Source organism: Neophocaena asiaeorientalis, unplaced genomic scaffold (assembly GCF_003031525.2).
Source record: "Neophocaena asiaeorientalis asiaeorientalis breed wild unplaced genomic scaffold, Neophocaena_asiaeorientalis_V1.1 scaffold145, whole genome shotgun sequence".
Lineage (NCBI taxonomy): Eukaryota > Metazoa > Chordata > Mammalia > Artiodactyla > Phocoenidae > Neophocaena > Neophocaena asiaeorientalis.
This window is the reverse complement of record NW_020172629.1, coordinates 493,119-515,934: the sequence shown is the minus strand read 5'-3', so window position 1 is coordinate 515,934 and position 22,816 is coordinate 493,119. Positions and strand designations below refer to the sequence as shown.

Genomic DNA, 22,816 nt, shown 5'->3' with positions numbered 1-22,816 from the left:
GTAATGGACAGTCTCTTCAATAAATGGTGTTGGGAAAACTGACCAGCTACATGCAAAAGAATGAAACTGGACCAGTATCTTATACCATATACAAAAATTACCATACACAAAAATTAACTCAAAACAGATTAAGGATCTGAATGTAAGACCTGAGACCATAGAATTCCTAGAAGAAAGCATAAGCAGTCAGCTCCTTGACATCAGTCTTGGTGATGATTTTTTTAATCTGACACCAAAAGCAAAGGCAATAAAAGCAAAAATAAACAAGTGGGACTACCTCAAACTAAAGAGCTTCTGCACAGGAAAGGAAACCTTCAACAAAATGAAAAGGCAGGCTGCTGAATGGGAGAAAATATTTGCAAGTCATATATCTGATAAGGTGTTAATATCCAAAATGTATAAAGAATTCATACAACTCAATAGCAAAAAACAAACAAAAGCTCCAAACAATCTGATTAAAAAATGGACAGAAGATCTAAGTAGACATTTTTCCAAAGATGGCCATACAGGTGGCCAACAGGTACATGAAAATGTGCTCAACATCCAACATCACTAATCATCAGGGAAATGCAAGCAAAACTAAAATAAAATATCACCTCACACCTGTTAGAATGGCTATCATCAAAAAGACAAGAAATAACAGGTACTGGGGGAATCCTTATACACTGTTGGTGGGAACGTAAATTGGTGCAGCCACTATGGAAAACAGTATGGAAGTTCCTCTAAAAACTGAAACTAGAACTACCATATGACCCAGCAATTCCACTTTTAGTATTTATCGAAAGAAACTGAAAACACTAACTCAAAAAGATACATGCACCCTCATGTTCATTGCAGCATTATTTATAATAGCCAAGATATGGAAACATCTAAGTTCCCACTGATGGATGAATGGATAAAGAACATGTGATGTAAATATTATTCAGTCATAAAAAGATAATGAAATCTTGCTATTTGTGACAACACAGATGGAGTCTGAGGGCATTAAGCTAAATGAAGTAAGTCAAACAGAGAAAGACAAATGTTTTATGATCTCACTTATATGTGGAATCTAAACAAAACACACACACACAAACAAGCTCAAAGAAACAGAGAACAGATGGGTGGTTGCCAGAAATGGAAATGGGGGCCGGACAGAACAGGTAATGGGGGTTGAAAGGCATAGACCCAGGTACCAAATAAATAAGTCACAGGAGGCAATGTGCTGTGTGGGGACTGTAGTTGATAATACTGCATTAGAGATTGGAAAATCGCTAAGAGAGTAAAGCTCAAATTCTCATCACAGAAAAAATTTTTTTAGCTGTTTATGTTGACAGATATTAACTAGACTTACTGTGGTGATCATCTCACAGTATATACAAATATCAAACCGTTATGTTGTATACCTGAAACTAATGTCATATGTCACTTATACCTCAATAAAAACAAAAGTATAACTATGCAAACATGACAGAAATTTACTTATCATTCATTTAAGTCCAAAATTGGGGTTGTTAAAGGAAAAAGAAGAAAAACTGAGAAGCTTCGAGGTAATGAAAAATAAACCAATCAAAAGGGAGACCAGAGGGACTTCCCCAGCGGTCCAATGGTTAGGACTCTGCGCTTCCACTGCCAAGGGCCCAGGTTCGATCCCTGGTTGGGGAACTAAGATCCCACAAACTGTGCGGTGCGGCCAAAAAAAAAGAAAAGGCCTTCCAACTGCAGTTTGTACAACGAACAGCCCTGTCACGACTCTTTGACTTCCTGAGGCCCAGCTGTTCCATGTTTCCTTGGTTCTGAGGCACACATAACCTTACCCAAAAAATCTTCCTAACCACATGAGGCCTACCCAAATATCTACAGAAATACAATATAATAGCTTATTCAGTCTCCGCCCAAGAAACCATTACCCTGTGTAAAAACATTGCCTGTCAACAGTTTACTTTGATGTAGAGCAAAGAACAGGACACCGGTTTGATTCTTCACAAATCTTAGCTTGGCCACCAAGCAATATTACCTTCCAACTCCACCATCCTGAGAAATTTCTTACTTTCCCACCATGTCAAACCTTTGGAATTAATACTGCAAATCAACAAACGAATTTTTAGAATTAGACATATAGAACAATGAGATATAATTGAGAAGCCAGTACTTCACCTTTTTGGTCAAATGAATTCTGACAGGGTGCCAAGATAATTCAATGGAGAAAGAATCGTCTTTCAACATATGGTGCTAGGACAACTGGACTGCCACCGGCAAGAGAATGAAAGTAGACTCCTTCCTCACACCATATACAGAAATTAACTTTAAGGATCATAAACCTAATTGTAAGAGTTAAAACCATAAGACTCAAAAGAAAACAAACCTGAAAATACCTTCATGACCTTGGATTAGGCAATAATTTTTAGATACGACACCAAAAGCACAAGTAACAAAAGAAAAACATAAATTGGACTTCATCAAAATTAAGACTTTTTATGCTTTAGCAGACACCATCAAGAAAACATAAGGACAACCCACCAAATGGGAGAAATATTTGCAAATCCTGTATCTGAAGGACTTGTATCCAGACTGTATAAAAAATTCTTATAACTCAATAATTTAAAAAACATGAATAACCCAATTTAAAAATGGGCAGCTCTTTCCCAGCTGGAACCACGGAGGGTGCAGAAGAGAAGAAGAAGGCTCCTGCTGTGCCAGAAACCCTTAAGAAAAAGCAAAAGAATTTTGCAGAGCTTAAGATCAAGTGCCTGAGAAAGAAGTTTGCCCAAAGATGCTTCGAAAGGCAAGGAGGAAGCTTATCTATGAAGAAGCTAATCACTATTACAAGGAATACAGGCGGATGTACAGAACAGAAATTCAAATGGCTAGGATGGCAAGAAAAGCCGGCAACTTCTATGTACCTGCGGAACCCAAGTTGGCATTTGTCATCAGGATCAGAGGTGTCAATGGTGTGAGCCCAAAGGTTCAAAAAGTGTTGCAGCTTCTTAGCCTCCATCAGATCTTCAGTGGCACCTTTGTGAAGCTCAATGGCATCGTTATGAATTCTCAGAATGTTAATGAACATGCTGAGAATTGTGGAGCCGTACATTGCGGGGGGGCACCCAAACCTGAAGTCAGTAAGTGAACTGACCTACAAGCGTGGTTATGGCAAACTCAACAGAAGCGAAGTGCCCTGATAGATGACACCTTGGTGGCTCCATCTCTTGGCAAGTATGGCACCATCTGCAGGAAAGATCTGATTCATGAGATCTATACCATTGGAAAATATTTCAAAGAAGCAGACAACTTGCTGTGGTCCTTTAAATTGTCTTCTCCATGAAGCAGAATGAAGAAAAAGACTGCCCATTTGGTAGAAGGTGGAGATGCTGGCAACAGGGAAGACCAGATCAACAGGCTTATTAGAAGGATGAACTAAGGTATCTGCCATGATTATTTTTGTAATCTGGTCAGTTAATAAACAGTGACTGCTTTCAAATTGGAAAATAAAAATAAATTAAAATGGGCAAAGGATCTGAATAGACCTTTCTCCAAAAACTGGCTAATAACCTCATGAAAACGTGCTCGGTGTCATTATCCGTCAGGGAAACGCCAGTCAAACCGCAGTGAAATGGCACTTCACATCCCGTCAAAAAGTAGATAATCACAGGGGCTTCCCTGGTGGCGCAGTGGTTGAGAGTCCACCTGCCGATGCAGGGGACGCGGGTTCGTGCCCCGGTCCAGGAAGATCCCACATGCCGCGGAGCGGCTGGGCCCGTGAGCCATGGCCGCTGAGCCTGCGCGTCCAGAGCCTGTGCTCCGCAACGGGAGAGGCCACAGCAGTGCGAGGCCCGCGTACCGAAAAAAAAAAAAAAAAAAAGTAGATAATCACAAGTGTAGTGGAGAAAATGGAACCCACCTACATTGCAGGTGGCAATGTAGAATGTTGCGTCTGCTGTGGAAACACTCTGGCAGTTCTTCAAAAGGTTAAATGTAGAGTTACCATAGGATGCAGCAATTCTAATCCTAAGAATATACCTGAGAGAAATAAAAACATACGTCCACACAAAAACCTGTACACAGATGCTTATGGCAGCATTATTCATAATAGCCAAAAAATGGAAACAACCCAAATGTCCATCAGCAGATGAATGGATAAATAAAATGTGGTATATCCACGTAATGTAATATTAATTGACAATGAAAAGGAATGAACTTTTCCTATATAGCACTGATACATACTATAAACTGGAGGAACCTTGAAAACATTATGTTAAGTGAAAAGAGCCAGTCACAAAAGGCCACATATTGTATAATTTCATTTACATAAAATATCCAGAATGGGCAAATCTAGAAAGATAGGAAAGAGACTAGTGATTGACCGGGGAATTCCCTGGCGGTCCAGTGGTTAGGACTCCGTGCTTTCACTGCCAGGGCCCGGGTTTCATCCCTGGTTGGGGAACTAAGATCCCGCAAACCACACGGCGTGGCCAAACAACAACAACAAAAAAGATTAGTGATTGACTAGGGGTGGGAGGTGGGGGGAAAATGGAAAGCGACTACTAGTGGGTGTGAAATTTCCTTTTGGGGTTGATGAAAATGAAAAATTGATTGTGATAATGGTTGCACAACCCTGTGAATACACTAAAGCCCATTGAATTGTATACTTTAAATGAGTGAATGATATTTCTATAAAGCTGTTAAAAAAGAAAAGTACACCACATGAGAATGTTTAAACAGTGGAAAGATATTACTTAATTTTTAAACGGTATTCCGCTTTACTCAAATGTGAAGAATGGGTGTTTTGCCAGGATTTCCGTTTTTTGATGTTGAAGTTGCCTTTACTAGGATGGAGTCAGATCCTCTTTGTGTTCATCTGAGAGCACTCAGGGCTTGGTCCCAAGTTCTCTGCTTTGTTACTTTAGTGTGATTCTTTTTTTTTTTTTTTAACATCTTTATTGCAGTATAATTGCTTTACAATGGTGTGTTAGTTTCTGTTTTATAACAAAGTGAATCAGTTATACATATACATATGTTCCCATATCTCTTCCCTCGTGCGTCTCCCTTCCTCCCACCCTCGCTATCCCACCCCTCTAGGTGGTCACAAAGCACCGAGCTGATCTCCCTGTGCTATGCAGCTGCTTCCCACTAGCTATCTATTTTACGTTTGGTAGTGTATATATGTCCATGCCTCTCTCTTGCCCTGTCACAGCTTACCCTTCCCCCTCCCCATATCCTCAAGTCCATTCTCTAGTAGGTCTGTGTCTTTATTCCCGTCTTACCCCTAGGTTCTTCATGACCTTTTTTTTTTTTTCTTAGGAGAACAGTATGGAGGTTCCTTAAAAAACTAAAAATAGAACTACCATATGACCCAGCAATCCCATTACTGGGCATATACCCTGAGAAAACCATAATTCAAAAAGATTCATGTACCAAAATGTTCATTGTGGCTCTATTTACAATAGCCAGGACACGGAAGCAACCTAAGTGCCCATCATCAGATGAATGGATAAAGAAGATGCGGCACATATATACAATGGAATATTACTCAGCCATAAAAAGAAACAAAATTGAGTTATTTGTAGTGAGGTGGATGGACCTAGAGTCTGTCATACAGAGTGAAATAAGTCAGAAAGACAAAAACAAATACCGTATGCTAACACATATATATGGAATCTAGTGCGATTCTTCTAATCTTTTGTTTCCCTTTAATTCCTGAGTCTACTGCTATGACTTAACCTCATACACTGGGTTGGATGTTTTTAAGTCTAGAGTCCTATTCACTGTGAGACGAAACCAGGGCTTTAAGGAAGATTTTGGGATTCTTAGAATGACAAGAGTTCAAATAAGGACAATGGAATCAAAGCAGAATAACAAGTAGCCAGCAAGTCCTGCTCTACTAGGTGAAGTACTCCTAAGAAGGAGGCAATTTAAATACCAGCTGGATTTCAGAGTTGTCCACTTCAAACTGAGATTTCCAGAGCTCCTGAAGCACGAGGACTTCCCTTAAAGTTTGGTAGAAATAGAATGTGAAAGTTTAAGATCAAGACCTTTTAGGATCTAGTTTTTTATTTGAGTTCTTCCTTGTTAATTGCACAAAACTTCAACATAATCAAATATATCGAGTTTGAATGATATTCTAGTTACTAAAGTGGGATTTTAGTTACTAAAGAGTAAAACTGTCCTGCAGTTTTGAGGTAACAAAGTCTGTAACACCTGATACATCTGCTGATGTCTTTGTCAACACCTTCTCATACCCAGATTTCCAGGTAGATCAACAATTTCTGGATTACAGAAATTTACATAATTGAAAAGAAAGAAAAAGTAGAGGGGAGAAATCAAAAGCATCCAGCTGAGATAAAGGATAAATAGGGAATGGAAAACAAAGGAAATAAAGAATAAAGAGACAAGTTTAGGAAAAAAATAGCAAAAGAATAGCAAAGGATAAGCAGTGGAGTAGAAACTGAGAGAATCAGATTCTAGGACCAGCTCTGCTATTAGTAAATTGTGTTGTCTTGGACAAATCACTTTCCTTCCCTTCTTCCAGCTTTGCTGGCCCATATAATTAGATACTTGTCTTCCTTTGGGTCAAATGACTAAGTATGAGTTCTAAGCATAAAACAGTGAGATTTGTTTTCCTTTGCAGTTTATAAAACCAGTCTCCTTACTCTATAATTGGGCTATTTTATGAAAACACTCTGAAAAAAAAAGTAATACTTAAAAAAAAGTAAATTTGCCAGTCACTGACAAGTTCTATTCTCTTGATGGCTTCCTGAGCCCAGTCACTGAAATTTATCTTTCATTTTCAGGTTCCTGCATGACCTCATGCCGATTCAGCAACACATAGCAATGGTAAGAATTCCCTCCTACCAGTCTTCTAAACGAGAAAAGTTTTGATAACCAGTAACCTTAGAGACATAACTGTAATGTATAATCCAGGTCATTTCCCCTGGGCTCTTTCTGTGCCCTTCTGCAGCACTTCATCTTTAAAAAAAAAAAAAAAGGCCCTTTAGGAACTTCTGCTCAAACCTGTGTCCCCTGCATTGGCAGGTGGATTCTTAACCACTGCGCCACCAGGGAAGCCCCCCCCTCTAGGAACTTTAAAGATTCTTTATAATGTGGTTATGGCATTTGAAATCATCTCAAATGTAAATTGAACAGCAATACAGTACTACTTTGGGAAAATCTGAATCTTAGACTATTTTAACAGAAATGCAGTTAATTATTACTTTCATATATGCACAGCGACTTCAACGAGTTGTTGATGTCTGACTTTCTTTAATAAATGGATCACTTGTAATGAATCTGATTTTAAAGCAAATGAATACTCAAGTGCTTTAAAAAGTTGTTCTAGATTATATTTGAGGTAAATAACAAGTTAAGAGCACATAGTGGGACTTCCCTGTGAAAAGAAGACTCTCTTTTGGGGTCAAAAGAAAACCATGAGAGTGTTTCACAGTGTAGTTTCCCAGTAGCGCTGGCAGGGTGGGGTGCATTTGGAGCGCTCAGTAAGTCCCAGTGTATACGCCTGCATCTCCTTGTACATATGTACTCACCAGAAGGCAGTCTCTCCCTGCAGGGCCTTTCCCTAATGGATTTCCATTTCTATCCATCGGGGACTTAGATGCCGCCTAGCAATTAGTCCTAATCAGGCAGCAGGAGTTTCCTAAGGGGACTGCCAGCTAGCCTAATTGCTGGCAGCTGTGGGGCTGCTCAGCGCGCAGCTGCGGGGCACGGGCTGTTAACCCCCAGTGTCCCGGGCTCCACAAAGATGCTTGACCTAGCAAAATTCCTGCTGTGTGTGGCATGTGTTGGGATCAATGCCTTATCTTTATTTTGGAAAACTGTGCTGAGAAGCTTGGATTACTTTATCTCCAAAGATACTTTAGGATAAGGAGTGAACTATATAACCCTGCTCTATAGCAGAAATTCATAGAGGAACTGAAACAGGATTTTAAAAAAAAAAAGCTCTATCATGGAAATTCTCAAAAATTCACGGAAGTGGAATAGTATAATAAGCCCATACATCCATCAAACAATTCTCTACATACTGCCATTCTTTTGAATCTATTCCCCACCTCTGTTTGTTTTGGTTTTTTTTTCTTTTTTACCGGAGTATTTTAAAGCAACTCTCAGACTTCATTTCACTTATAAGTGCTTTAGTGTATGATTCTAATATAAATATATATATTTAAGTGTAACCACAAAACTATTACTACCCTCAACAAAATAGCTAATAATTCCTTAATATCACCCAGTATCTAGGCAGGCTCCTATTTCCACAGCGCGTCAAAACTGCGTTTGGGTTTGTGTGAATCAAGGACCTAGTCAAGGTAGTTGTGACTGAGGCGACCATTTGCTGGAGAGAGTTTCATGCTCTACGTTTGGCAGATTGTACCCTCAAGGTGTTCTTTTATGTGTTCCCCATATTTTCTGTAAATCCACAGGAAAATCTAGAAGCTTCATGAGAATTAGGTTTGGGTTTTTTTCCAAGAATATTTTGTAAGTGGTGCTATGAACTTTCTTTTGCTTCTTACTCAGGAGGCACGAATGTCTAACTGTCCAGTTTCAGTGATGTTAAAATTGATCAGTGAGTTCAAATGTTGTCAATCTGATGCATCCGTTACAAAGTTCCCCCATTAACTTTACCTGATAGTTTTAGCAGACATTTATAATCATTGCCTAGAATGATTGTTTCATAAGGGGTTACTAAGTGGTAGCATTCTAATGTTTTCATTCCTTTGGCATGTATTAGCCATGATCCTTGTAGAAAAGAATTTCCCCCTTGTGTTTGTAAAGGCAAGATAAATACTTGATTCCCTTCCTTTTTTTTTTTTTTTATTTATTTATTCGGCTGTGCCGGGTCTTAGTCGCAGAATGCGGGATCTCCATTGTCGTGAGTGGGATCTTTAGTTGTGGCATGCGGGCTCTTGGTTGCAGCACTCGGGATCTAGTTCCCTGATCAGGAATCGAACCGAGGCTCCCTGCATTGGGAGCGCAGAGTCTTAACTGCTGGACCACCAGGGAAGTCCCTGACACCTTTCCTTTATATCACATTGATTCCCCAAGCCACCTCATAATGTAACTATGAAAAAAAAATTTTGAGTATTATTATGAACTCATGGATTTTTATATGTATGATGTGTTTCAATCCAATGTAGTCCTAGCTTTTTTAATGCTAAAATTATCCCAGATTTAATCAGTGGTGCTTTTCAAGTTTATTCTGTAACCTTTTGACTTGTCTTTATTAGTCTTTGAAATTTTTCTGCCCTATGCCTGGAATAACAGTTTTCCAAGGAGCCCTGGTTCCTCTTAGTAAACTGGGCATGATGGGTGTTCCTTGCTAATGGAGTCTCGTTGCTTGTAGTCCAACGCACTACGTTTAAAGCAACAGAATGAACCTGTGTTAAATTCAGGTTTGCATTAGTCTCCTGCAGATGTTTATACATCTGTACTCATCTTAAACTTCCTCCTTCCTGTCCCCAAGGAACAAGTGTCTAAAATAAGCTTTTGGTATCTCTAGTTCCAGGACAAACTGTCAATCCCCTCCTCACTCGGCTCCTTCTTCATCTAACCCCACTATCAGTGAATCAGAGATGGCCACCATTGCTTCCCTGTCCCCTATCTTCTCTCCCAAACTAGACTGAAAGCTTTCTGAAAGCAAGAATGTTTTCTACTCATTTTGGAATCTTCCTTAATGCTGAGCACAGAGTAGGTTTTCAGTAAACTTTTGCACTGAACTGTGAATTGTCACAGGTCCCAATCTGTGCCGCTAGTTCCGTGGTAACATTCTTTTCTCTGCTCTACATCAATCTCTCTTCCAGGGACCTTTTTTTTTTTTTTTCCTTCAACACAAAAGAAGCATCATTCCACAGCCATTTTGTAAAGATGGAATAAAATAAAACTCTGTAATTGATTCTGTTCCAAAGAAGCCATGCATTAAGGAAGAAAAACCGTGCCTTGAGGAGCTGTCGGCTTCATTACCTGCTCCGCAGCAAGCCACTTGGGAGGGCAGTCAGACTTTGCAGGAAGGTGCCAGTTAATGACCTCCACCCGCCCTGAAGCACACTCCAGCCCCACACCTCCACGGTGCTGACAGAAGCCACTGGGGGAAATCTTTGCTCAGTTCCTTGATATTTCAGAAACAGCATACCATTAACAATTTCTCATGTTTTCTAACTCCATATTTAAGGAAGATTATTTCATAGAGCCAAATAAGATGACCCCAAGATAAACCATCTGTATACCCAGATAGTCACTGGACACTAACTATGGATGTCCTGTGTGGGTCTTAGCAGTGGGGTGACCTCAGGAGGAGCAGGTAAAAATAGTACCCACTCCTCCACCCCAGAGAGGCTTGGACCCCCTAGATAGGAGCTCCAGAATTAACCCCCATTGCTATTTCTTCATTGAGTTTCTAATCACATGTTTCATCCATTGTACTGTGGATTTTTTTTCCAGCTTAATTAGTAGGTGGAGTCTTTATGTAATGTGGATATTGTATGCTAAGGACAGACAACCCAATTAGCTTAAGAAAAGAGGGAATTCATGGAGTCTCACAGTTGGGAGTCCAGGAGTAGCTCTAAACTCTGGCACAAGTGCATCCAGGGACCCGAGCAATTACGTCAAAACTTGTCTGCATTTACCTTTCACTTCTTATTTCTGCTTATCTTGGTTTGCTCCTTCTGGAGTTAGGTTTTCCTTATGTAGCCAAAAACATTGATGGCAACAGGAAACTTCAAAACCCACAGCTGAGGTATGTTTTTCTGTAGCTCCAAAGCTTAAAAGACTCTAATTAGCCGACTTGATTCAAATGTCTGAGGAATGATGGGACCAAAGAATGGGGGTCCTGAACAACTCAACCTATTACATGTATCAAGCCTTTCAGTATATATGTGACCTTTCTAAGCCTCAGTTTTCCCACCTGTAGAATGGAACCATCGTACTGATAATCATGCCCATCGACTGTAATTAGATAATTCACGTAAAATGCTTAGCACACTTCCTGGCATGTAAAAACCCCTGTATTAATGTTGGCTCTTATTATTTTTTTAATCATTATATGCTTTTCCTAGATGGTCATCTTTTATTTATTTATTTATTCTAAAATATTTATTTATGTGGCTGCATTGGGTCTTCGTTGCAGCTAACGGGCGGGCTCTAGAGCACGCAGGCTTAGTTGCCCCGCGGCATGTGGGATCTTAGTTCCCCGACCAGGGATCGAACCCGCGTGCACTGCATTGGAAGGCGGATTCTTAACCACTGGACCACCGGGGAAGCCCCTAGCTAGTCATCTTTTAATGTTATTTATGGTATCTCCCACTGAACAGAAGCTTAAATTCTTTTCTGTCCAAATCTAAAAATCTTTTCTTTATGGTTTGTGGGTGGTGTCATGCAGGAGCTAGCCTTCCCTGTACCCCCAAATTACAAAAATATCCTCCTGAACTTTATTCTGGTATTTTTGTAATTTTCTTTTTAATGTTTAAATCTTTACTTCATGAACCTAATATAATGTTATATGTCACTTATACCTCATTTTTTTAGAAACAGGAGGGAGGGACTTCCCTAGTGGTCCAGTGGCTAAGACTCTGAGCTCCCAATGCAGGGGGTCTGGGTTCAATCCCTGGTCAGGGAACTAGATGCCCCATGCCACAGCTAAGAGTTTGCATGCCGCTACTAAAAAGATTCTGCATGCCGCAACTAAAGATCCCGTGTGCCACGGCTAAGACCCGGCGCAGCCAAATAAGTAAATAAATATAAATTTAAAAAAATAAAAAATAAAAAGAGGAGGGAAAAAAATTCTTCTTTTCACCACTAATTTGAAATTTAATCTTTGTCTGGTGCTAAGTTCCTACTATGAACTGACTTGTTTCTAATTTATTCTGCTTGATTCTTTATTTCTTTCTACGCCAGTTTTAATTGTCGTAGTTTTATGGTAAATTATTATACTTAGGAGGGCAAGTCTCCCCTGCCATCGTTCTTCTTTTTGAAAATGTATTTGGCTGTTCTCCCACTCTCTGCTGTTCCAAATAAACTTTAGAATCAGCTTATAAAGACACAGTTAAAAATTCATTTGGATTTTATTTAAAATTGCATTGAATTTATGGAACTATTTGGAAAGAATTAGTATCTTCATAATAATGAGTCTTCCTGTCTAGACACCAAAATAAATCTCCATTTTTTTCAGGTATTCTTCATGTTCTTGAGTAAGTTTAAGAGCGTTCCTTTACAGGAACATAAGTAACCTATTTACTGTTATGCTTATCCCTAAATACTTTGTGTTTTTTGTGTGTTTTGTTTTTGTTTTGTTTTTGCTAGTGAATAGAATTCTTTTCCATTAAATTTTCTAATTTATGTTATTATTGTCATGGCTATTAATGTTTGTGTTTCACTTATAACTGGTTATCCTACTGTGCTCTTTTTATCTGAAAGTCTTAGTTTTCAGTGGATTTTCGTAGGTTTTGTAAGTGGCCAATCTGTCGTCTGTCAATAATGATAAGGAGGCCACGCCCTTCTGTAAATTTCCTCCCCTCTCCTTGTTTTACCACATTGGTTGTGTCCTGCAGTGAAACAGTGGCAGTAGTTATGATACAGCATTTCTGTCTTGTTCCTGGCCCCATCTTTTCACCTTTAAGTACGGCATTTGTGTTTACCTCTTTATCAAAGTGAAGAAACTTTTTCTATTTCTAGGTCACTAAGTGTTTTTCAGGACTGGTTGTTGCAGCTATTGAAGCACTTCTGTTTTTCTGCTTTTCTTTAATAATACAGTGAATTACACTGGTAGTAGATTTCACAATTTTATGTCTCCCTGCATACTAATCTTTTTTATTTTTATTTTTCATTGAAGTAAAATTGACATACAATGTTGTATTAATTTCAAGTGTACAATATAGTGATTCAACATTTATATACATTACAAAGTGATCACCACGATAAACTAGTTACTATCTGTCACCATTTAAAGTTGCTACAGTATTACTGACAACGTCCTTTCCTATTCTGTATGTTGCAGCCCCTATTTTGCCCATCCCTCCACTCCACTCCTCTCTGGCATCTACTAGTTTGTTCTCGGTATCTGTGATTCTGTTTCTGTTCTGTTTTGTTCATTTGTTTTATTTTATCTTTTTAGATTCCACATGTAAGTGAAATCATAGGATACTAATCTTTTAATTGATTGCTGGATTTGATTTCCTAATATTTTATTTGGCACTTTTGCATCTATGTTTATATTTTTCCTTTTTGTATCTTTGGCCAAATTCTTTTTAAATTAATTAATTTATTTATTTTTTACTTTATGGGGTCTTTGTTGCTGTGTGCGGGCTTTCTCTAGTTGCAGCGAGCGGGTGCTACTTTTCGTTGTGGTGCGTGAGCTTCTCGTTGCGGTAGCTTCTCTTGTTGCTGAGCATGGGCTCTAGGCACGCAGGCTTCAGTAGATGTGGCTCATAGGCTCTAGAGCACAGGCTCAGTAGCTGTGACGCACGGGCTTAGTTGCTTCGCGGCACGTGGGATCTTCCCAGACCAGGGCTCGAACCCATGTCCCCTGCATTGGCAGGCGGATTCTTAACCACTGCGCCACCAGGGAAGTCCATGGCCAAATTTTTGATCAAGGTTATGCTAGCCTTGTAGAATGAATTAAAATTCTTTCTGTTTGTTTTTTGTTTTTTTTGCTACTATCTGGAACAGTTGAATAACAAAAAAATTATACTATCTATAAATAACTCTTTGGAAGATTTGATACAGTTTACCCATTAACATGAAACTGACTTGGAGTATTTTGGGGAGATAAATCTGTGACCACATTTTCCTTTTTTTTTTATACTTATTAGTTTATTCATGTTTTCCTAAAAATTTTGAAACAAGCATATCTATATTTTCAAATTTATTGATACAAAGTTGCAATAGATTTCTTTTCCTTATTTAGTTGATCTTTTAATTTTTTTAAAATATTTAATGTCTCTACTTGTCATTGCCTTGTCAAATTTTAATATTTCTAGCAGTTTTTGCTTTATGATTTTAAAGCTATGTTGCTCAGTTCATAAAGAATCATTATAGTTGTATCTTCTTAATGAATATCTTTTATTAATATATCTATTTTTAGCCCCATTAATGCTTTTGCAAGTCCTGCTTCCTTTGTTTTTCCTTGTCTCTCCATCTCTGTATTTTCAGCCCCCTTGTGGAATTTTATTTTGGATGTGCTTCTTATAAAAAGCATGTAACTTTAAAAAATGCAATCTAGGATTTTTTGTATCTTAATAGAATTTAGTCTATTTAATTTTTTACTTAGCCTATTTAAATTTTTAATGATCCTTGATATGACTGGTCTGATTTTTAATATCTTCATGTTTTCTATTTCAGTATATGTCCTGTAAAATTTAAAAACTTTTAATGATCCTTGACGTGGCTGACCTAATTTTTAATATCTTCATGTTTTCTATTTATCTTGCTTTTTATAGTTTTGCATTTTCCCCCCCGCCTTTTGCTGCATTGATCTAATTTTCTTTATTCCCTTGCCCCCTCAGTTTAGTAATTCTACTTCATTTTGTTATTCTACTGGCTATATTGGTTTAGCTTGTATTTGTAGTGAAAGAGAAAAACACTCTATACCAATAAGTACTTAACAAATTCTCTTAAGCAAAATGATGACTACAATGGCAGTAGCATTAACAAAACTATCTAAATCTTCTAAATCCACGTCACTTGTCTGACATCATCTAAAACAAAGTTCCTAATTTTAAGGTTCTCCAAATTGACTTCCTCCTTTTGATTCTCTTGCTGCCCACTTATTTGAACTCTGCTGCCTTTCTTAATGCCTCTTCCCGCACATTGCCCGTGACGTTCTATATTTGGCTGCTGTTCTTAGAAATGGAATTCTCTTGTCATCTGTCTTATCACTTAGCTTCCTCCATTGCTGACACAGTCTCTATTCACTCAAACTTAAAAGTGGAAAGCATAAGTAGTTTCAAAAATTCATTCATTTGAGACTACCCTGGTGGTGCAGTGGTTAAGAATCTGCCTGCCAATGCAGGGGACACAGGTTCAACCCCTAGCCTGGGAAGATCCCACAAGCTGTGGAGCAACTAAGCCTGTGTGCCACAACTACTGAGCCTGCGCTCTAGAGCCCTCAAGCCACAACTGCTGCCCATGTGCCGCAACAACTGAGCCCATGCACCACAACTACTGAGCCCGCGTGCTGCAGCTACTGAGGCCCGCGTGCCTAGAGCCCGTGCTCCACAACAAGAGAAGCCACCACGAGAAGCCTGCGCACCTCAGTGAAGAGTAACTCCTGCTCACCACAACTAGAGAAAGCCAGCCCGCAGCAACGAAGACCCAACACAGCCAAAAAAATAGAGTAAATAGAAATTAAAAAAAAAAAATGTGGGGGCTTCCCTGGTGGCGCAGTGGTTGAGAGTCCGCCTGCCGATGCAGGGGACACGGATTTGTGCCCCGGTCCGGGAGGATCCTGCATGCCGCGGAGTGGCTGGGCCCGTGAGCCATGGCCGCTGGGCCTGCGCGTCCAGAGCCTGTGCTCCGCAATGTGAGAGGCCACAACGGTGAGAGGCCCGCGTACAGCAAAAAAAAAAAAAAAAAAATTTGGACTTCCTCGGTGGTGCAGTGGTTAAGGATCCACCTGCCAATGCAGGGGACATAGGTTCAATTTCTAGTCCAGGAAGATCCCACATGCCATGGAGCAACTAAGCTTGTGCTCCACAAGTACTGAGCCTGAGCTCTAGAGCCCACGAGCCACAACTACTGAGCCCACGTGTCACAACTACTGAAGCCTACGCGCCTAGAGAACGTGCTCCGCAACAAGAGAAGCCACCACAATGAGAAGCCCGCAAACCGCAACAAAGAGCAGCCCCCGCTCGCTGCAACTAGAGAAAGCCTGCACACAGGAACGAAGACCCAACGCAGCCAAAAATAAAATTCATTCATTCAACTAATACTGAATTTAAGTACAACAGTGAACAGATGAAGGTGGGGTGGGCAGTAAACAGATAATAGCAAATACATAAACAAATAGGTATATAATACAAGGTCAGATGGTAACAAGTGCTATGAGGAACAGTAAAGAAGAGAGAGATGATAGGTGATGATGAAATTGCTGTTTTAGGTAAGGTGGTTAGGGAAGGCATCTCTGAGGAGATGACATTTCAGCAGAACAGACATTCTGGAAGAGGCAAAACTCTGGTGACCATAAAAAGATCAGTAGTTGCCAGGGATTTGGGAAGAGAGAGGGAAGGATGAATACACAGAACAAAGGGGATTTTTAGGGCAGTGAAACTATTCTGTATGATACTGCAATGGTGGATACGTGTCATTATACGTTTGTCCAAACTCATAGAATGCACATCACAAAGAGTGAACCTAATGTAAACTACGGACTGAACCTAATGTGAACTACGGACTTCAGTTAAAACTTAACTATAGACTTTGGTTATATATTAATAATTATAAATCTTGGCTCATCAATTATAGCAAAAATAGAAAAAAGAAAAGGAAGCGGGAAGTATTATGCATCTTCTGTTAGGTTCACAGCCAGCAAAAGCAAGCTCACTCAGGGACTTCCCTGGTTTTCCAGTGGGTAAGACTCCACATTCCCAGTGCAGGGTGCCCAGGTTTAATTCCTGGTCAGGGAACTAGATCCCACATGCATGCCACAACTAAGAAGTCCTCATGCTGCCATGAAGATCCTACGTGCCACAAGTAAGACCCAGCGCAGCCTAAATAAATAAATATTTTTTTTAAAAAGGAAAAAAAAGCAAGCTGACTCTGGTAAATGTGGAAAAGACTGGAGAACTGCCCCAACCAATGCTTAGAACTTCCCGAGAGCTGAGCAGAAAAAGGAGGTGCCATTACTCCAGTCTGACTTGGTGGTTCATCCTCTGGCCTCTTTTAAAGATCAGCTTCAGATCCTTCAAATCATTGCCTAAACAAGGCCACTTTTTGTTTTTTGTTTTTTGTTTCTAAAAGCAACCTCTTAGAAATCAAGATCTTCCACGGAGGCCAGCACCTTCATCTGTAATTCACATGTGCTGTCCCAGGCCTTGGAGTGGCTCCTGAGACTCAGATATCCTACTCTTTATGGAGAAAGTGATCACTCATGATAGGCAGGCTAGGCTCTTACTTGCCTTACCTTTTGGTAGTTTATCACAAATAAACATCCCTCAACTATCCTGCTGATGTCAAATTTGAAAAAATTATAGATATAGTGACTTTGGGGCTGTATTAGTTTTTCAAAGACTATAAATTACTTACAATTCCAGGGTCTAAATAAAATGGATTTGTTACATCACTGCATAAAAAATAAATTTATGATATTTATTCCTTTAGGTTTAACATATCAAGCCATATAAGCAGAGCACGTTTTAAATGAATTGTAATTTATTATTCCCACTGTTTGAAAAACACATTCTTGCTATACATAGTCTTTGCTTGAGGTCTCTGTGCACGCACACACCATCAGGTCTTTACTCTGGGATTACCATAATGCTTCCGGGGATAAGGCTGTAGGCTCTTGCTGTGACTGAACCAGCTGGTTTCTGAAGGCCAGTGGGCGGGTTAGGCCGTGTGCAGTAGCACAAATTACCTGATTAAGAGTCTTTATAAATTAATAGGAAAAACACTAAAACTCAATAGAAAAATGAGCCTAGTGTGTAAACAGACAATTCTCAGAAAGTACACAAATCACTTAAAAAATCATTAAAAATGACCAGCCTAACTGGTTATCCAGAAATGCAAGTCAAAATAATATGGAACATCATTTTTAGTCAATTAAAGGTAATAATCAATATTGGGGAGAGTGAAATTAAATTTTTAAGCACTATAGTAGAAGGGAAAGTCAGTACAAATGTGAACAGCACTTTGGAAATCCATTTTTAGCTTCTTAAAATCCATATCCTTTGATCTGGAAATTCCCCTTCTCAGACTATCTCCAAAAAATTTCTTTAATTATAGAAAATCATATATAAAAATTATCAAGTTATTATTTATAATAGCAAATATAATTTTAAAAACATTATTTAAAGATAAAAATTGGATAAATAAGTTAAAATATATAATCAGATATTATGCAACCATTTAAAGTGATGTTTTTTAGCTATTTTGCTTTTTTTTTTTTTTTTTTTTTTTTTTGCGGTACGCGGGCCTCTCACTGTTGCGGCCTCTCCCGTTGCGGAGCACAGGCTCCGGACGCACAGGCTCAGCGGCCATGGCTCACGGGCCTAGCCGCTCTGCGGCATGTGGGATCTTCCCGGACCGGGGCACGAACCCGCGTCCCCTGCATCGGCAGGCGGACTCTCAACCACCGCGCCACCAGGGAAGCCCTAGCTATGTTGCTTTTGGTGGTCCTCCAGGTTTCTACCGTCTGCCTAACACCTAGGGTAGCCTTCTCTAAATGCACCATAATAAATGTAGCCTATTTCCTACTGGAGACATTTAGGTTATTTCCAAGTTTTTTTCCTTTTTAAAAAAAAATTTTTTTATGTGGACTATTTGTTTTTAAGTCTTTATTGAATTTGTTAAAATATTGCTTCTGTTTGTTGTTTTTTTTTTTTCTGCCAGGAAGCATGTGGGATCTTAGCTTCCCAACCAGGGATCAAACCCACACCCCCTGCGTTGGAAGGCAAAGTCTTAACCCCTGGACCACCAGGGAAGTCCCTTTTTTCCATTTTAGACAGCACTCAAGCAATAATTTATGTGAACGTTCAGATGCACACCACAGACCAAGAAACATCTTTAAAGATGTCTTCAAAAGCAGATCTACTCTTGGGCTCCCATGCAGAGCTGCTGGGTCTCTGAGCCAGTCCCACAAGCTTGGCAAGAGCCCCAGCCTCCATCGCTCCTTCCAGACCCAGAAGAAATGTTCACAGTCACTCTTATGATCACAACTCCCAGGACCTCATGTTTGTATCAAAATGTCATGTTTATCTTCCCTAAAGTCTCCACAAGCAAATCTGGAAACTGCTCAGGGACACGTGTACTTGCTCCTGGGAGGAGAACTAAATCCCTCCGAGGTGTTTGCGGGCGACTGTGCCACAAGCGACAAGGAGGAGACACTGAGTTTTTGTCTAGGAAGGAATTGATGGATTCCCGAGCGTAGTTGAAGATGCAAAGGGAAATAGACAGGCAAATGAGGTTGCCTGAGGGGATCCCTGGGCAAGACACCATATTTATACCCTCGTACCCATTTATGCGTTTTTCGGTTGGTTTGTTTCTTGTGCTATAGCCAAATGTTCTGCCCCACCCTCGACCAGCGACGCTAACCTGAACTGGAGGGCCAGGGAAAGATGCAGCTTAAAGCTGTGAGGTGTTGTTTTGTTGTGCTTTGATTTGACAGAAGAACCAACGTTGCAGCAGGAGCCTAAAGTGGCAGCTCCTTGGTTTAGGACTCGGGTTGCAAGTAAGAAAAAGCAGCTCAACTAGGGACAGGCTGGGTCTGAGTGTACTTACCAGTTTAGAGGCAATAAGGGGAATGAAGGGTTAGCCTGAAGAGAACTAGCTTCCTTTTGCATTTCTTTTGAGTCCATTACAGGCTCTCCCAGGCAGAGGAGAGGGGAGCCTCTTCTCGGAAAGGGTGCTCAGTGAGCTAGGGGTTCAGCAGACTCTGAGTCACCCACATTCCCCACGTGGCCCTGTTCAAGTACAGGATGCTAGACTCTCCTGATCGGAGTCCTGACGCTCACGTGGTAACAGCACTTGGCCCGTTGTAGGTCGTTAATGATAGGACAGGAGCAGAGGCTGCAGAGACCTGGCAGCTCCAGTTGCAGTTATTGGAGCTCACACTCAGAACTGTGAGACATTCCCTGGTTCTTTGAAAATGCCTTAAGCCAAAATTTAAGACTTTGAGTTTATAGTCTGTTTCTTTTTTGTCCCCAGTGTATTTAAAAGCACCCGTACAACGCTGCAGGGTTTGGCCATCTCGTTACTGTAGATTGTTCCAAGGCTGTGGCCATTCATTCCCCCAAAGCCTTGCCTTCAATGGACATGTCCTTCCAGTCAACCACAAAGTCCTCATGAAAGTAACAGTTTTGCCACTGATGCTGTGCTGGAGCTCCACCCTGAACACTAAGTGCCTTCTCCCTGTCCTCAGACCCACTCAGATCAGACAACAAACCTTGGGCCCCGTTTTCTCAAAAGCCTGGTGCCTCCCACCACTCCTGGTACCGGTACTGTAAGGGTCAGGATTTCAATTACCAAAACCAAACGCAAAACGGAATCTGCCCCGGCTGATTCAAGCAGAAAAAAAACAGAAGCAGAAAAGGATTTACTACCAGCATCAGGAGACTCAGACTCATTGTGAGGCCGGAGGAACAGATCTGAGGCTGAGCTTCCAAAGCAGCTCTCAAAGCCACACCCACCCGCCAGCCAAGGCCTCTACTGAGAGTCAAACGTGGGAAACTCGACTCCCCTCCTAACAGGCAGGGGGAACCACTTCCAGCACAGATGCCACGTCCGCATCTGGGACTCACTGTCAGCACTGCGACTGTACCATCACCAGCGTCAGCGAAGCAAATCCCCACACAGAGCCTATTTTATCTACCGGTCACAGCTAAGTCAAAGCCTAGCATAGGTGCCCCTGGAGGGTACAGCCTAGGAACTCTGTCCCTATCCCCAACACGGAGAATAGGAACTTGAGTTCCGACTCTGGGGAGGAGAGGCATGTTTCACAGGGTGGAAATTTATCCAACTGTAGGAAGACATTCGAAGACTGATGGGCAGGCCCACAAATACCACTACCAGGACAGACCTGGCTCACTTCAGTAGCTCACGTCAGCAGCTCACATCAGCACTGCTGGGCTCCAGTTACACCCAGGTTGTATTGTCCTTTGGAAGACGGTACGCTGTGGGGAGTCCCTCAAGGGTCCTGCTTCTCCCCAGCAGTGCACTGCGAGGCAGGTGCTTGACCGCTCTGTCTGAGAGAGGTCACCTGTACAAGAGAAATCTGAATTAGATCTGAATTAGATCATCTCCACAGGGCCAGAGTTCTACTATCGGATACTTCTCTTAATGTAAATCCATTATACTGTACTGTCATTGTGAATGGAAGGGACAGCAAGCCACTATATTAGCACCTGCCACTGTCCCTGGAACTGTGCGATTTGTCCAAAGCAGGCGTGGATCTTTCCCTCTAGAAGTTTGCTCAAGGATCAACAATAATTACCAGGTAGGAACACTCAGGAAATGCATTGTACAAAGATGTAAGGAGATGAACCAGTTCATCGTGAATATCACCTTAACAGAGAATTTAGTGATGGGACTTGCGTGTTGAGAGGAAATACTGTTTTCCCCCCGGGTAATGGGGCGTCCCAGGTCTTATGAATGACGGAGGAGCAACCTGGAGCGCTGAGGCAGCCGCTTTCCTGGAGATGTCGTCACGGTTAGGATTCCAGCTGGAGGCATGTGCGAATGCACCAGGATAACGTTACTTCTGGGAAGCGTGAAAGGGGTGAGGGAGATGAATGCAAGAACACACAGAGGCAAGGGAAGTTAAAGGGCAAAGGCCATTTTGGGGAATAACCGGAGCCACTGAGCCTTTACCTGAAAGCCATTGGAGAATTCCACCTCCAGATACCAGTCAAAGCCGTGGACCCTAAAATTGACCCGGGCTACTTCAGTACACTTACAGATTACCAGTGACATGAATGTTAATACATGATGGCTCCAACTTGCACTTCTAAAAGTTCTAATTAATCTCACTAGAGAAAAACTGGCAAGCACTCTGGAACAAATGAGAATCACAGCCTCCTTGCAATGGCTGTGTGCCAGCTCATCTGGGATCCTGCAATGATTTGCCCTCACTGTCTCAGCTCCATAAAGGGGCTAATAATTAGCATTTGGAAGCTAAGTCACACTTCGCCATTGGATGCCATTTGCTGATTGTTAATTAATTAATTAATTGATTAGCAGTTCTGCTAGCACTGGCTAGTAAAGACTGTCAAGGCGCTCTCCCACTGCCCCCGCACACACCCTGGGAAGAGAATTTCCATAACCTCCTTGAAAGCCAGGCTACATCTTAGATGTGTGTGTGTGTGTGTGTGTGTGTGTGTGTGTGTGTGTGGCTTGCACAGTGCTCTGCACACAGAAAACACCTGTAGGGTAAATGGATGGCTATGTGGATGAACAGATAGATACATGAAAATCTATACTTCCTAGTTTTCTCCCATGTTTTAAACTTTAGCTTGAAAGAGAACTTAATATCACCCAACCTGATTTCATTTTAAGACTAAGGAAACAAGAGAATATATACATGATCTCAGCTATTAAGAACACAGACTAACCTATTTGGGAAACGAATCTGAAAAAGAATAGATACATGTATATGTATAACTGAATCACTTTGCTGTACACCTGAAATTAATACAACATTGTACATCGACTATACTCCAATATAAAATAAAAATTAAAAAAAAAAAGAACACAGTCTAGACCATAAATTCAGTCTTTTTCCAGTAGAGAAAGGTGTGTGGTCTCCCTACCTTGAGCCCCTTAACAATGCTGTGTAGACCCTTCGCCTCACCCGAGCTGGATATACTGACACTCCTACAGGAGGTGATTGGAAAATGAACCAGAATAAGGGAGTGGCTGGGGGTGTGGGAAGATCATTCACAGAGGAGTCCCCTGGCTCGTGGGCAGCACTGACCACGAAGAAAGGGGAGACTTGCAACGTTTTGAAGAATTCTACAAACTTTCTATGTAACTGCAATGTAGAAATGAGAATGGCCCCATCACAAGACTTGCCATGCAACTGCCCCTGCCCTTGAGAGCTATTTCAGACTATTTTCAGACCGTTTCAGAGTCTAGTTTTAGAATTCAGTATCATCGCAGATTATTTAAAACCTATGATGGAATTCATTTTAAG

General features: G+C 40.8%; 1 pseudogene; it reads left to right on the top strand.

Annotated features, from left to right (window-relative positions):
• Positions 1 to 2,609: 2,609 nt before the first annotated feature.
• Positions 2,610 to 3,397, top strand: LOC112395779 (60S ribosomal protein L7 pseudogene; annotated as a pseudogene).
• Positions 3,398 to 22,816: the final 19,419 nt, after the last annotated feature.